General features: G+C 45.4%; 1 protein-coding gene across 1 annotated transcript in view; it reads left to right on the forward strand.

Annotated features, from left to right (window-relative positions):
• Nucleotides 1–9849: 9849 nt before the first annotated feature.
• The window catches only part of ATXN1 (ataxin 1), a 365190-nt gene continuing 360237 nt past the window's right edge, over nt 9850–14802 (forward strand). The window contains exon 1 of the mRNA XM_016205295.2: nt 9850–9986. The gene's annotated coding sequence lies outside the window, so the exon portion shown is untranslated. The remainder of the gene's footprint in view (nt 9987–14802) is intronic.

Consider the following 14802-nt stretch of genomic DNA (forward strand, 5'->3'; position numbering starts at 1 on the left):
TATGAAAGAAAGAGAGGAGTCAAGATGTTTTCTAGCCTGAATAGTGGGAAGGCTGGAGTAGCCACTGAGTGAGATTTGTATGCAACAACTATACGACACATCTCATGGTGCCTCCGAGGGGTTATTACCTCGTGCTCTGGGCTGGAGGGTAGGGCCTCCGCTGCCTGCTAGGGGGAAACCTCCTGGAACAAATGAGCTTCCAGTTGTTCTTTGAAACGTGAGAATCAGAAAGACTGAGGTTCCCACGAACACTTTTATAACACTCCAATGAACAGTTTTTAAAAAGCAGCTTTTTGGTTGTATTTCTTCAGGGCCAAGCAATTAATTTAGTTTTTTAGTCTTTCCTTCACCTCTACCCCACTCACCCAAAGAGCAAGTGGAAAGCGTCTGTTTCATCCTGTCACCAGCAGAGGGAGCCGAGGAGGCCTAGGCGAGACCTTCTTGCCGAGGCCCAGCACAGGAGTCTGCAGCTGGGACCTCCAGTAACCTCTGCGGCTGGGGCCAGGAGCCAGCTGTTACTGGGCTGAGGAGAGGTGGTTCTAGAACTCTCTTGATAACTTTCTTATTCCATTGGACCTTTTATCGATGCTGGCGTGGATAAAAGGCCAAACATCCATCCAGAACTGATTACCTATAAAGGTAATTGTCTATAACTGATTGTCTAGAAAGGAAAGTGATAGGGCCATGGATATAAATGAAGAGAAGAAAGGAGAGTACATCAGTCCTATAATCTCAGACCTCATAGAGGGGTTTACTAGTATCCTAGGGATGCTGTAACAAATTACCTCAAACTGGGAGGCTTCAAGCACGAGAAACCTATGCTCTCTGTGTCTGAAGGCTCGAAGTCCAAAATCAAGGGGTCAGCAAGGCCTTGCTCTCTCTGAAGGCTTTACAGGGAGAACCATTCTTTGCCTCTTCTAGCCTCTGCTGGTTGCTGGCAATTCTTGGTTTTCCTTGGCTTGTGGCAGCATAACACCAGTCTCTGTCCCTGTCTTCACCAGGCCTTCTCCCCTGTGTCTGCTCTGTGGCTTTTCCTCCTGTTAGGAGGACAGCAGTTGTATTGGATTGAGAGCCCACCCTACTCCAGTAAGACCTCACCTTAACTAATTACATCTGCAAAGACCCTATTTCCAAATAATGTAACACTCACAGACACTGGGGGTAGGACTTCAATATATTTTTTGGGGGGAACACAATTCAACCCACAACAGAGGTTGAATTCAATGGGAACTCACATGAAGAACTGACCAGTGTGGGGAGTCACATGTGTGGAACAATAAACAATTGTAAACCGAGGTCAAATGGGTTTGGGAGTAACAGGAAGTATTCAGATAAGATACGCCCTCACTTAGAATACTCTCCATCTGTGCTTATGGCCCAGAATTTTTTCTGTCAGACTTTCAAAAAAAATATTGTATAAATAAAAAGAATAAGAAAATAGCACTTCTCTGACTCATGCATTGGGCAGAGCCGCAAACTCTCGTGATAGTCAGGAAAGCCTCACAGCAGTGTGGATGCTTCAGCTCGATCTCAGAGTCTGAGGATGAAAGAGCCACGCAAAGGAAAAGCAGGGGGAGAAGGGATTCCCCTATGGAAAGAAAGCATATACAAGAGTGTGTGCACCTTTCCCTCCTTAAGTAGGGTGAAAAGGCCTTAAAGGCAAAGTCCATATCACCTACTTACTCTGGATTCTTCAGACACAGTATTAAAATAATGAAGGGGATACAATGTTTCTGATTTTAATAAATGCACAAATAAGCACACGGTAACCTGCAAGAACAGGAGGAGCACACACAGGGTAGAGTTAATTATTGTACACATTTGCCAAAGCACAAATATGGAAACCCTACCCTCAGCCAGATCCGGAGAAATCAAAGGGCTGAATGTGGTATAAATTCCTCTGCCCTGATTGCACAAGGAGATCTGCCAACATTTTTTCTCTGATATATTCCTTTGTGTACACTGAACTGGGTTCTTGAAAACCTGATCGTGAACTGAGATATGCGATTCTGAATCACCGCCGTGTTCTAGGAAAATTAACTCCTTCTGATCTTCCCAGATAAGCATCCAAGTTCGTTGCCTCTGAGATCTGCATCACGATCTGGCTGGGCTTCTGTCGTAGAGCGACTCCCCTTTTTTGGCATAAGAATGTACAGGATGCCGGTGAAGTTCGAGCCGGGTCATCGAGGTCCCTTGAAATGCAAGATGATTCATTGCTGGGGGTGGGGAGCGAGGACAGTGGAGGGAAGGAAGTGCTGAGCAGGGAGGCGGAGAGTTGTAATTATGAAATTGACTGCAGAAAAAGCCAGCTCTGGGAGCCACGAGGTCACATGTTCTTACTATTGGTATTTAAGCTACAACTTTTAAACCAGAGGTTGGGGGAGGGGTTGGGAAACAGATCATGCAACTCGACCTCTTTCAGAGAAGCATGAGATGCCTCCCGTGTTGATTAGAATTACAATGTATTAATTTCTCTTCATATCTGACAAAAAAGAAAAAAAAGAAAGAAAAGCTCTCCCATGACAGTACAGTTAGTGGAATAAAAATTTGGCTGTAGTGGTATGAGTGAACAATGTGTCTTCTTCTCCTTGATTTACTGGCATTTTAGCTGACAGGGTCTTCCAGTCTATGCATTCATTTTGTACTTAAAAAGGGATCGTCTGTAATTTACAGTTGAAGTTTGAGTGCTATTATTCGGCTCTGTCAGAAAGCATCTGTAGCAGTAGCTATCGTTTTGTGTCTGTGCCACAGACACAAAGCAAATCAGTCTTGAGAGCTCCCCCAAGTCTCCCAGCAGTTCAACTTGGAGAGGCCTGACAAAGAGGGGTTCTGCAAATATCCGACTCCCGACAACCCTCGCTGAAGTCACCACGACATGGGCCCGTTTCCTTGGTTATTTATGTCACAAAGCAAAGTTTGCCAATGCAGTTTTCTCTAACTCTTCCTCTTTGGGGTAAACTTGGTAAATTCCTTATAAAATAGTTTTCTTGAACTCTGACCCTCACTTGGGACAGCTTCTCCTGGCTGATACTGACTGAAGGAAAATAAAGTAACTGAGTTTATAGCTATGTATATGTGTGTTTTAATGTCATGAAGTTAGAATAACAAAGAAGTTAACTTCCCTCCTTCCATAACAGTTTGATGTTTATTTTTTTTAGCGTATTGTTGCCAGTGATCTTATTTTGAAGGTACCTTAAGCTTTACATGTACAACCCATCAACTGCCACTACCTTAAGTTCAAACAATGGTGGCTTTGGGCTTTGATTTTAATTTGGAAAATGTATTTCTTTTGAGGAAACCAAGTGCCAAGTTGTTAATGAAATGTTTTTAATAGACTTCCAAATGCTCCTGGCCAATACCAAGCAAAATTCAACTCACTCATTTTATGGCTTAGAATGTCTGTTTTCTTTTCATGTAAGAAAAGCTATGTTCTTTAGATGATTAAGAGCATAAATTCTGATATTTCATAGGTCATTGCATTGCATTTAATCCTGGTCACGGTTACACTGATGAAAATTTATCTAGGTTTTGCTTGTGAAATAAATAACAGTTAAAAGTCATCTCATTTCCTTTTGGCGTGTCCTATTGTACTAAATATATTAGAAAGTGTTTTAAAAAACAGATTTCCTTTTGGTGGCCTTGATTTGTTTTCTAGTTAAGCAGCAATTTAAAATTTTCATTATCAATGCCCAAAACCATCTGTCACAAGAAGGTACCAACCCCAAACCATTCAGCCTCAAGCAGCAGGACCAGCTATAACTCTAGAATGCGTGTGTTTTCTAAAACAGAGGCTACGTTTTCCATCAGCTTCCCAGGATGGCAAAGTACCCTTGATCCCCGTAAAAAGACTGAGTCACAGAAGAGCGTAACCAATGTCCGGTTTGCAGGCCCATTCCAGTTCTACCAGTGAGATGACTCCTTCACTGATAGCTCCCTCTCATCTGTCGTACACTGCAAGGGGTAAACCTGAGGAAGCTAAAAAATAAGTGATCTACTACGCTACGGCAGAGAGCCATGCCAGGATCCCCAGTCCTGAGTTCTTAGAACTCATTCCTGCATCTCCCCAGCCCCGGTGTCTATTAGAAATATAATATGCAACCCTTCCACACATGAAAGGTTAAATTTTATAGCAACCACATCAAGACATAAAAAGAAACAGGTACAATTAATTTTAACAATATATTTTATTTAACCTAATATAGGCAGAATATTTTCATTTCAACATTTAATCAATATGAGTTATTGAGATATATATATATACATGTGTATATACATATGTAGATAGGTGTATGTGTGTGTGTATGCCCTAAATATTTTAAAATGTGAAGTATGTTTTTCACTTACAACACATCTCAGTGTGGACTAATCACATTTCAAGTGCTTAATAGCCATAGTGGATAGGGCAGACCTATATTAAGGTGCTTGTTTTTGTTTTTAATTGTAGACAGACTCTTATTTAAAATTGCCCAATGTGGACTGTTAAATCATAAACTGTTGGCAGATGTTTAAATACAAAGATTTTAATTCCACTCTTGACCATTGGTGATGTAATTTCCATTACCCAGAAGCCTGTCCTGCTACAGTTTGGTGGAAGGTCAAGAAAGATGATTCAGAAACACATCCTTTAAGGGCCCCTGTGCCACGCACAGAGCCCAGCTACTTCAGTTTGGGTGTGGTGAGCTGACCTCAGAGTCTATTGTGTGAGTGCTTCTCACTTTTGTTTTTAGTCTCCCCAGCTTTATTCGGAGTGCAGTCTAAGGAAAGTATACTTGTTTTGCAAGCATGCTATGATTTGCTCACATTTTTAAATGACATGTGTAGGATAACACCCTCCTTATTAGTGTGGTTAAAGGTCTGTCAGTGTTTCCATTAAAAATTCAAACTTTCCGGGATTTATGACACAGCCATAACAAATTGCTCTAGACAGAAACTTGGCAAATCCTGCTTGCACGTAGGAGGAAATTCTTTTTAACAATTTTTTTAAAAGATAGAGATAAATAAGTGTTTGCCACTCAAATTTAGTCATGTGACTTTTTTTTCTATCGGAAAGGCATTCAGATAAAATACATGTTATATATAGCTTTACATTTTGTTTGTTTTATAAATTTGAAATATTGATATTAGTTTGTAAGTCAAATTTTGCTGAGGAGTCAAAAAGATGATTCAGATAATTGCCTTCCCACCTCCCAAATCTTTAATGATTGTAGTATTTGTTCCTCCTATTTGGAAGTCTGACTGAGATAATGAGGTGCTGGGAATCAGGCAACTGTGAAGCTTTACAGTTGGTAAAAAGGAACAGTTCTCAAAAGATAAGATTTGTTTTGCTGTGAATTCCTTGCAGACAAAGATGTCTCACTCATCTTTATAGTCTCAAGGCCTAGTTACTGTAGATGCACAATAAATGCTGGTAATAAGTGAGGAATAAAGGCTGTTGGTTACATGATAAATATGTAAAGAGCAAGTCCAGAATTAAGACATAGTCTCTATTCATAAGTCTCTTATTTAAATATTCACTTATTAAATATTCACTATCTAGTACTTTGAAAAACCTTTAAAGCTGTAGAGAACATGCTGCCAGATCTTAAACCTCTAGGATTTTCCTCCTCTCTGAACACCTCATTGGGTTGTTACGTCAATTAAATGACAGTGCTGTGAAAGCACAAACCAATTCCAAAGCTTTTTTGAGGCTTGGCTTTCCCATGTCTTATCCACCTCATAGGAGTGTTTGAAGATGTCATATAGAAGGCTATGAAAAGTGTAAAATGCTACATAGACATAACTGAAACGTAAGTCCTCATCACTGCAAACATTAAGGATAAAACCCTAAAATTACTGTGAAAATAAACATGGTGAGAAGTGCATTCCTTCACCAACATATTTATATCCAAGTGAAATAAATTTATCAGACATAGTGTTTGGTTAATTGACCCCAACATTTTAAATAAGTAGGAGTTACTCTTAGAGTGGCCTTATTCTGTATGTTATCTTTATTTTTTTTCTAATTTTATTGAGAAATAATTGACATACATCACTATAAGTTTAAGGCATACAGCACAATGGTTAGATTTACATATATTGTGACATAATTATGTGATTTTTATTTTTGACTGGAGAAAAGCTAAGGCATCTTTTCCAAGTATGACTTTTGAGGTCCACTTTCTTTTAAGAATTCAAGCCTGAAACTCCAAATGAGTACATCTATATTCTACTTAACTTCCAATCTATCTGATAGTTAGTTGCTATAACCTGGTGAGCTATTTGTGTTCGCTTGTTTTTGAACTATATAAGAGGCTACTTCCAATGAAAACATAGACTACAATTTAATATCCCTTATGACTTGAATGGCCTGTACACTTGTTTCATTAAGTACTCTTGTGCTCCCTCTGCTGCCGTGAAGAAAACCTTCACATTCAAGACCCCAGTGCATTCCTCAGAGTGTTCTCTTGGTAATGTTGGTGCAGATTTGTGCATAAATCACAGCCCTTCTGAAATGCAGTACTATTTATCCAAAGCATAAAATGTAGTAATTTTTCATTAAAAAGTACAAATTAATAAAAGAGGGAATAAAAAAGGAATAAATAGAGGAATTAAGTCCTGCATCTGTGGCCAAATTCCCCGTAGACAGAGCCTTTGTAGTTTAGATGGCATTCTTTCACTTATGTGCTTAGGAATCACGCAGGGGCTGGTTAAAAGGCAGGTTCTGATTCAATAGGTTTGGGGTGCAATGTTCAGACTGTCTAAAAGGCTCCCAATTGCTGCTGCTGTTTTGAAGACACTTTCGGAAGCAAGGTGTAATGATATAATATATACTTGATAGTCCATTTTCAGCCTTCAAAAATGGATACTACCGAAACAGTGAAATAGACATCAGGAATGAAATGATCATCCATGGTGTTTAATTAATGCAGAACACAAATTAGGAGTAAGGCTCAGCAGGCCTTGTTTCTCAGTTTCCTTTATCCCAAAGTCTGACTTATGCTTGTACGAATATAGTATCAGGTTTATGAATAAGATCACAGTACTACATATTTGCCTACTGGCTTCTAGAAATCTCTGCTCTTCTTTCACTGAGTTTTTATTTTATTTTAAATATATCTTTATTAATTTTAGAGAGAGGAAGGGACAGGGAGAGAGAGAGACAGGAACATCAATGATGAGAGAGTCATCATTGATCGGCTGCCTCCTGAATGCCCCCAACGGGGAATGGAGCCTGTAATCCACGCAAGCGCCCTGACCTGGAATCGAACCTCAGTCTCCTGGATCCTAGGAGGATGCTCAACTGCTAAGCCAGCCCGGCCCGGCAGAGAGAGTGATGCTTTTAAGTAATCAGTACCAGTTATTTGTGATTGTACATTTACTATTTTGCCATTTGAAAAGAAAACATTCAGTGCTAAAGGTAATGAAAGTGTATCATGAGTATTATATGTTTATGTTGGTTGGATCTTGTAGGAAGAAATAGTTACAGATTTTAATGGCAGTTTATGGCTTCAACATTAATGGCTAAGAAAGTAAATGATACATTTCTTATTAATTATTCTCACTGCTTGGATAATATACATATTTATCTTCCTTGAAGGAATATTTAAATTAATTGACTAACTCTAATCTGAATTATGTGTTTTAACTTGTTTAAGGTTTTTAAAATAACTTAAATTAACTGCTTCTGCCAATGCAATAATTAAAATATTAGCTCCTTTTTACTGAAATTCTCTAAATGTAAGATGTCTAAAAATAGAGTGGAGGTGGATTGGACAGTCTGCAGATTAGGAATTGGAATAAAAACATCTCAGTTAAGCCAAAAACATGGCAACCAATATTTTCTGTTATAAAAATATTTTAGATGAGTTCAGTTTTTATGAAAACTGTCTGAAATGGAAATGAATAGCAGAAGCTCTCTGTTTATTCACAGGCCGGTAATAATAATACCTGCAGCACAAAGCATACGTCTTTTCCACGAAGAGCCAACAGCTGCTGCTCCTTTCAGAAGCCGGCTCTGCAAAGTGGGGGGAAGAGATATTACCCGGTTATGCCTGAGGTATTAACCTTCACCTTGGTAATGCTTGTCAAGGAACACACCACCAGGAAGAGCCTTTTCAGGAAACTGATTTTAACTGTCCACTAGAGGCTGTAATGAGACCAACAATGTCACTTTAGAGACCAACCCTGGGTTTAAACTATAACAATCAATGATTTTTAAATGAAAAAAACAAAAAAGGTTGTAGAAACGAGTAAGAGTGAACAGTAGTAGTTCTACTTAAATAATCATGTATATGTATATGGTATTTCAAAATGTGAGAAAAAAATGTTGCCAGGGCCCTACACCTTCCTGGTTAGCATGCTTATTTTTATTTCTGTAGCACGCCGGTTCTACAATACAGTTGTTTAAAAGCTGACACATTTCTCTTAGTAAGTCTGTCTGTATCTTGCTTTGGTTGGTGACTAACTGTTAGGTCATAAGTAAACTCAGCCAAAAGGTTTCTCAAATACAGCTTACAGTCAGAAGTGATGGCTCCGAGAGAAACTTACTTGGAGACTTGGTTCTAAGCACCCGAAGGAGGTCATGTGCTGCCCCGACACCTACTGGTCCTCCGGAATTATCTGCAAACGCCACAGCAAGCTCCTTTTAGCATGGATGTGCCTTTTCTTCCTCCAGGTGCCAACACCTGTGGGCAAGTGCACCCCTCGAAATAAGGAAGCTTCCTTTCCGCGGAGCTAACGCCAGGCGGAGGAGGGGGCGGGCGGCAGGGGGTTGCGAACCGCACTTGAAAAATTGAGTCCAGAGGAAGTTCTTCAGCGTGGACGCACCGAGAACTGCCATTTGATGCTCGGTTTGCTCTCTCCATCTCCTACACTGGTTACCTCATTTCCGATTAAATTAATGATCCCGACTTAGCTGTGAGAGGAGTTCGGGGGTCGTCCACGGGGGCCAGAGCCAGGTAGTTCCAGACGCAGAGCAGGTTTCCGGACCTGCAGGAGGAGAAAGGAGGGTAGGGAGGCCACCAGCCTCCCCAGGCAGTCAAGGTAAGGGTGCAAGTGCAGACGCGGGGACCCTTTCAACTTTTCAGAGTTGCACGCAGAGGCGCTCCCCGCGGCCCGGGGGACCGGGTTCCCGAACGCCGAAGCCCAGCCGGCGGGAGGGTGACGGTGCCCGGCGCTCGCGGCCAGCCCTCTGGGCAGCTGCCCGGCACGCCCGGGGAGAAGGGCACGTAGGATCAGCACTGGCCCGCCTCCCCTCTTCCTGGGGCACTTCGCTGGCCCGAGCCGGAGATTCCTCCAGGGTGCGTGAGTTGCACCCCGTGGTCGCTCGGTCCCCTCCATAGGTGCAGGGACCCGGGGAGGCGCGCCCGTACCGGCCGGTCACTGCTACAATTACCTCATCGCCTCAGGTCCCCGCCCCTTTCCCAAACCTGGAAGAACTGTCCCCTCCTGCCCGGGTCTCCCCTCCCGCTCCCTGCCCCTCGATTCCAAGTCGGCGTCGGCGGAACGCGCCCGCCTCCCCGAGGGCCGCCGAGCGCGGGCCGCGCGCACCGAAGGGTTAAGGGCGCGGGCCGGCCGCTGGCCGCGCGCTCGCCGGGCTCCGAGCCGCTCGCCCCGCCGCCGCCGGAGGGTGCCCCCCCTCCCGTCCGATCCTTGAGCTGCGGCGGCGGCAGCCAACTGCTCCATATTTGGCTTCTATTACACATTTACATACTGGAGCGAGCGAGCGAGCGCGAGAGCGCGAGAGAGGGAGGCAGGGAGGGCGGAGGGAGGGGAGGGGAGGGGAGGGGAGGGGAGGGGAGGGGAGTGGGGGGAGGAGGAGAGAGCAGAGTATACCGCAGACATCATTTCTACTACAGTGGCGGAGCCGTACAGGACCTGTTTCACTGCAGGGGGATCCAAAACAAGCCCCTTGGAGCAGCAGCCAGAGCTACAGCAGCCGCAAGACACTGTTTCTCTCCCTCTGCCCCCCCTTCCCCACGCCACCCCAGATCCATTTACACTTTACAGTAAGTGGCGATTTTTTTTCTCCTCTGATTCTGTCTCTCCCCCTCCCCCATCCCCTTCTCCCCTGATTTAGATGAAGATTCCCCCTACCCCCGCTCCCCTGAGATGGGCCAAAGCAACAACCAGCAAACAAACCCCAAACCCCAAAAGGCAGCACGGAAAACAGCTTGAAGAGAAGCGAAGGAAATCGGCGCGGCGTGTGGTGGTGTTTGTGTGTGTGTGTGTGTGTGTGTGTGTGTGTGTGTGTGTACATACAACCTTCGCCGGCTTCAGCCTCCCGGCCGACACCCCGCTCTGGGCGCGGGGATGGCCGGCAGGGGGACTGCGGGGGACCAGGTGTGGGCGCCCGCCGGGCCAGGGGGCGCGCCCGGGCTGGGGGCGCGGGCGGGGAGAGCGGCGGCGGCGCCCTGCTAGGGCGGCTGCTGGTCTGGCCGCGAAGGCACAGAGTCATGTCCTCCTCCCTGGAGGTGGGGTAAAGGGAGGCGGCGGCGGCCGGGGTCGCGCTGCCCGCTCCTGCCGCCGACCCCTCCCCACACTCCTCCCCAAAGAGGGCGGTGGGAGCGAGCGGGTCTGAAGGGGGGCTAGGCTGCCCCGCGGGTGGCCACCAGGTCTCGGTGCCCCGGGGCCGGGGGTCTTCCCGCGGAGGCCGGCTGCGCCGGGCGTGCGGCTGTGGACCCGGAGGGGTCAGCGCCGGCGGCGGAGCCAGGACTCCGCGCCGGGTCGGGCGCAGGCAGCGGGAGCGCGGGGGGCGCGGAGGGATGGGCGCGGGGTCGCGGGAGCCGCGAGCACGGGCGGAGTGGCGGTGGCGGCCCTGTTGGTACGGCCGCTTCCTGATCCTGTGCGGCCGCCGCGCCGCCGGGAGCCGGGAGCCCTTGAGCGCCCCAGCTGGGGCCGGCGCCCCCGCCCGCGCCGGCGGCAGGAGCAGAGGAGCGGCGGCAGGCGCTGCCCTGCCCGCGCCGGGAGTGAACGACTGCGCGGCTGCTGGGAGGGTGAATGAAGCCAGGAGGAGGGGAAGGGGGAGGCGGCGGCGGAGGCGCTGCGGGGATTGGGATGCACCCCGGAGCCCCGCTGCTCGTTCTCTCCGCCCGGCCGGAGACGCTGCCACTCCCGCGGCCGCCGCCGTCTCCTACGTGGTCCCCGCGCTGCGCGCAGGCCGGTCCCGCAGGGGGCAGGGAAGGGGCCGGACGGGCGGAGCGAGAGGTGAGGCGGCGACCGAGCGCGGCGGGAGTGCGAGTGAGCGAGCGCGCGTGTGTGAGTGCGTGTGTGCGCGCGCGGGCGGCGGGCGGCGGGGGTCGTGGCGACGGGGCGGGGGCCCTGGGAGGCCACCCGGCTGACTCCGCGGCGCCCGACCCCTCCCCGGCGCCCCCGCCCTCAGGCCGCCGGCCCGAACTCCGCGGCTCGTGCTTTCATTTTATTTCAGACCACGTAGGGGGCTGACTGGGAGCGATGAAACAATCCAGGTTTTCTAGGGAGATTGAGCAAGAAGCTTGGTTGGGGGTGGAAGTAGGGTGGTGGTGGGGATCCTGCCAGAAAACAAAAAAAATCAGTTTCTAAGGACTGCGAGGTTCGGTTCAACCCCGTGGCGGCTCTGTTTTGTTTTGCTTTCTTAGTATATAATCCTACAGATAAGAGGGTAATATAAATACTTTGGGAGATTGGGAATTGCTGAAGAGTAGTAAGGGCAAAAAAAAAAAAAAAAAAAAAAAAACCAGTCGGAAGCTGGTTATATAATGCGCGATGTGGCTAACGAGAACGGCAAGCTATTTTTATTTTGTTTACCGTATGCTGTGCAGTAGGGACTCCTCCAAACTGGTTCTGTCCCCGAAGAGATTCTTAGCTTCCCTGTGAGAGCCACAGGATACAGTTAGCAAAATTAGAAGACCCCAGTCCACCCACAGAATCAAAACTAACGCCGGAGAGCGGCATACTCCCTGCACATCCTGCCGTGCCTGCACCGGAATGTGTGTATGCAAATAAGTTCTCCTTTGGCAATCTAGTAGTCACAGCTCAATGACATTTGTGTTTTATAATGCAGGGTGTTCTTAATATTTAAACATCGTCGTTACATATCGCATACAGCAGAGGGTAGTTACTGGGTTGTTTTTAGGCTCACGGCTAGTTACTTTTTCAACACTGTTAGCTCAGCTCTTTCTGGTTGGGGTTCTGAGGGACCTTGCAGTTCCTAGAAGCCCCCTGTTAAAGCCCACCTTGTGGTTTATTTGGTGGGCGAAGGATGTTTGATTCTTGAGCTTTTTTTTTTTTTTTGGAGATGGGGGAGGGGGAATGAAGCGTGTGCCTGGGGAAACCACCAGAGAATAAAATGAGAAAATCCTGCCCATGAACTCTTGGAAAGGGATTGCACCATAACGGCTAATGCTATGGCATTTAATCTCCTCTGACTGCCCTCTAACTGCATGCATCAGGCAGTATTTTAACAGCTCCGCAGACAAATGGGCTTAAATGCCCCCTTCTGCATAAAGCAGAAGTTGAAGGCTCCCCTGAACCTCCTGCCTGCCTTCCCCTTGCAGATATGGTCAGTGGTGTAGGTTTTCGCTGCACTTACTCCAACCCTGATCACTCATGTAATTAGATCAGGCTGCCATGGCAACGGGCAGTGTTCCTCCTCCATTCAGGTGGGTTTGTTTTGTGCCTTGGACGATTCCAAGTGTTTTATGCACAGTGTTTGTGCTGCCCAAGCCAGACGAGAGACTTCACTATTTCAATTGCGTCTTCTTTTGGACGGGAGACACTGAATGAGGCTTCTCCATACTCTTCTAAAGGAGACCAACAAGCTGTTCTGACTGGGTGCAGTATGTAAATGCCTCTCCCAGACGGTGAAAGGAGCCCGACAATCCTGCTGGTGTTTATTGTGAACAGATCAACAAGTATTTGGTACTTGTTAGAAACCTTTCAGAGCTGACTAAAGCAACATTTCTTTTGCCTTCTGGTGCCATTGGCCTGGCAGGCACTTAACCCTTTCAAGTGTGAAAGTGCTCATCCTTTAGAACCTAAGTTGCCAGTAGTCATGACTAGCTTTCTAAAGGGTTTATTCAGTGGAAGTACTTTATTTGGGAAGGCTATCCCCATTGTCACATTTTAAAACTTTACAGTCATCATAATAGCAAAAAAAGGGGCTGACTGACAGGCAGCCATTCTGAATGTAGTCATTCTTCATGTGAATCTTTTAGCCATGATCTTTAATCTGAGGTAGTAAATTAAAAGGTTTTTTGTCTCAGGAAAGAGATGATATAGGCCTGTAGCTGGTAGACTGATAATGTGTGGTGCTTTTGCACAATCAACAACTTCTGCTCTATTTTGGGATATAACTTAATGAGCGTTTAATAATTTAGAGAGCAGCAGTCTACTCTTTGCATTAGGGCACCACCTTATTAGGCCCGTTAAGCAAAGAAAAATAATACTGTTACAAAAAGAAAAGAAAATTAGCTTTGGTTGTGGAAGCTCAGTGTTGCTCAGGCAGTCCAAATAAAGGGAAGTATTTTAGTAACCCTGATATTTGAAAGTAAAAATAATTGAAATCATGCCTTGATTTAGTTGTGACCCTGCCACCAGCCCCCTAGCTAACTTGGGAGATCATTTTCTCCTTGGGGCCAGGATTGAAAGAGCTACCTTCTTGGGGGTTGGGGGTGGGGTTACCAGTTTCTACTAGTGAGTTTATGTGTTTGGTAACTGGATTGTGGCCTGCTCAGATCAAGCACTGCAGTGGTTAAAACAAGGTACTGTTATTCCTAGGAGGTAAACAGATGGGAAGCAAGGATATAAAATAAGACACAGAGTGTAAGTTTTACACAACACCTTGGAGGTCCTGGATGATATTTTGCAACTTACAGAAAATCGTTTTTACTTGCCCTAAAATGTGAACATATATTTTTGAGTGCACAGATTCATGCTAAAATAAGGATCAGAAATGTACTTGTTTGGGAACTGTGAAAGTTAATATTTTCCTCTCTGGATTTCGTTTTAAGAGGGTTTGGTAAACAGATGTGATACTTTATCAGAAATATTATAAATCGGCTGCAGGGCTTCTGAGTTGTCTTTTACTAGAGAAAGGTTCAAGAAAAACTCTTTAGCCATCAGATTATACGTCAAATGCCTGTAGATGGCCCTACATTTCAACATACCTTACTCGGTTGTCTGGGAGTCCTGGGAAAGGTCAGCCTCAAGAGATGATTAAAATGTTAGTGAACACATTTCTGTGACTCCTGTTTTGTTGTCATTACAGAGTTTAAGGACTCACATTCTTTTTGTATAATGTGCCTTTATTTTTTTTTCCATTCTGAAATGTCAAGTGGATTTTACTTTGGCACTTAGCTTCAATGACAGTGTCGGATGACTAACACATTGTGACACCAGCTCCTTTTGTTTCTTCATAGAATTTAGTCAATAAACATACTTTACTAAAACCCTGAAATTAGGTAAATCTACTAGTGAAGGTTAATTCTCTAAACTATAATTGTTTGAAAGTAATAACATAGTGTAGGCTCTGAAGAGCTTAAATACCTGCATATGTGAAATGACATAGTGCAGAAGGACAGAAAATCATTTTTAGTGGGGAGATAGTTTTATTTCCATTGCTTTATGTTTTCAGAATAACTAAATAATTTGAATCTTTGGCTTCTGTGAGAGATTTAAATATGTACAGTTTAATTGCTTCAAAGAAAGATTTAGTTCCGGTTATACTTCCAGTTATCAGAAGCAGGCCCTCCTTATTTTGTTAAAAGCATTGAAAATAATAAATCACCTAAAAATCACAATAGAGAGAATAATTTCTGTTCTAGGGCATTACGTACAGGACTGCCA

The sequence above is a fragment of the Miniopterus natalensis genome, chromosome 9 (assembly GCF_054644295.1).
Source record: "Miniopterus natalensis isolate mMinNat1 chromosome 9, mMinNat1.hap1, whole genome shotgun sequence".
Classification (NCBI taxonomy): Eukaryota; Metazoa; Chordata; class Mammalia; order Chiroptera; family Miniopteridae; genus Miniopterus; species Miniopterus natalensis.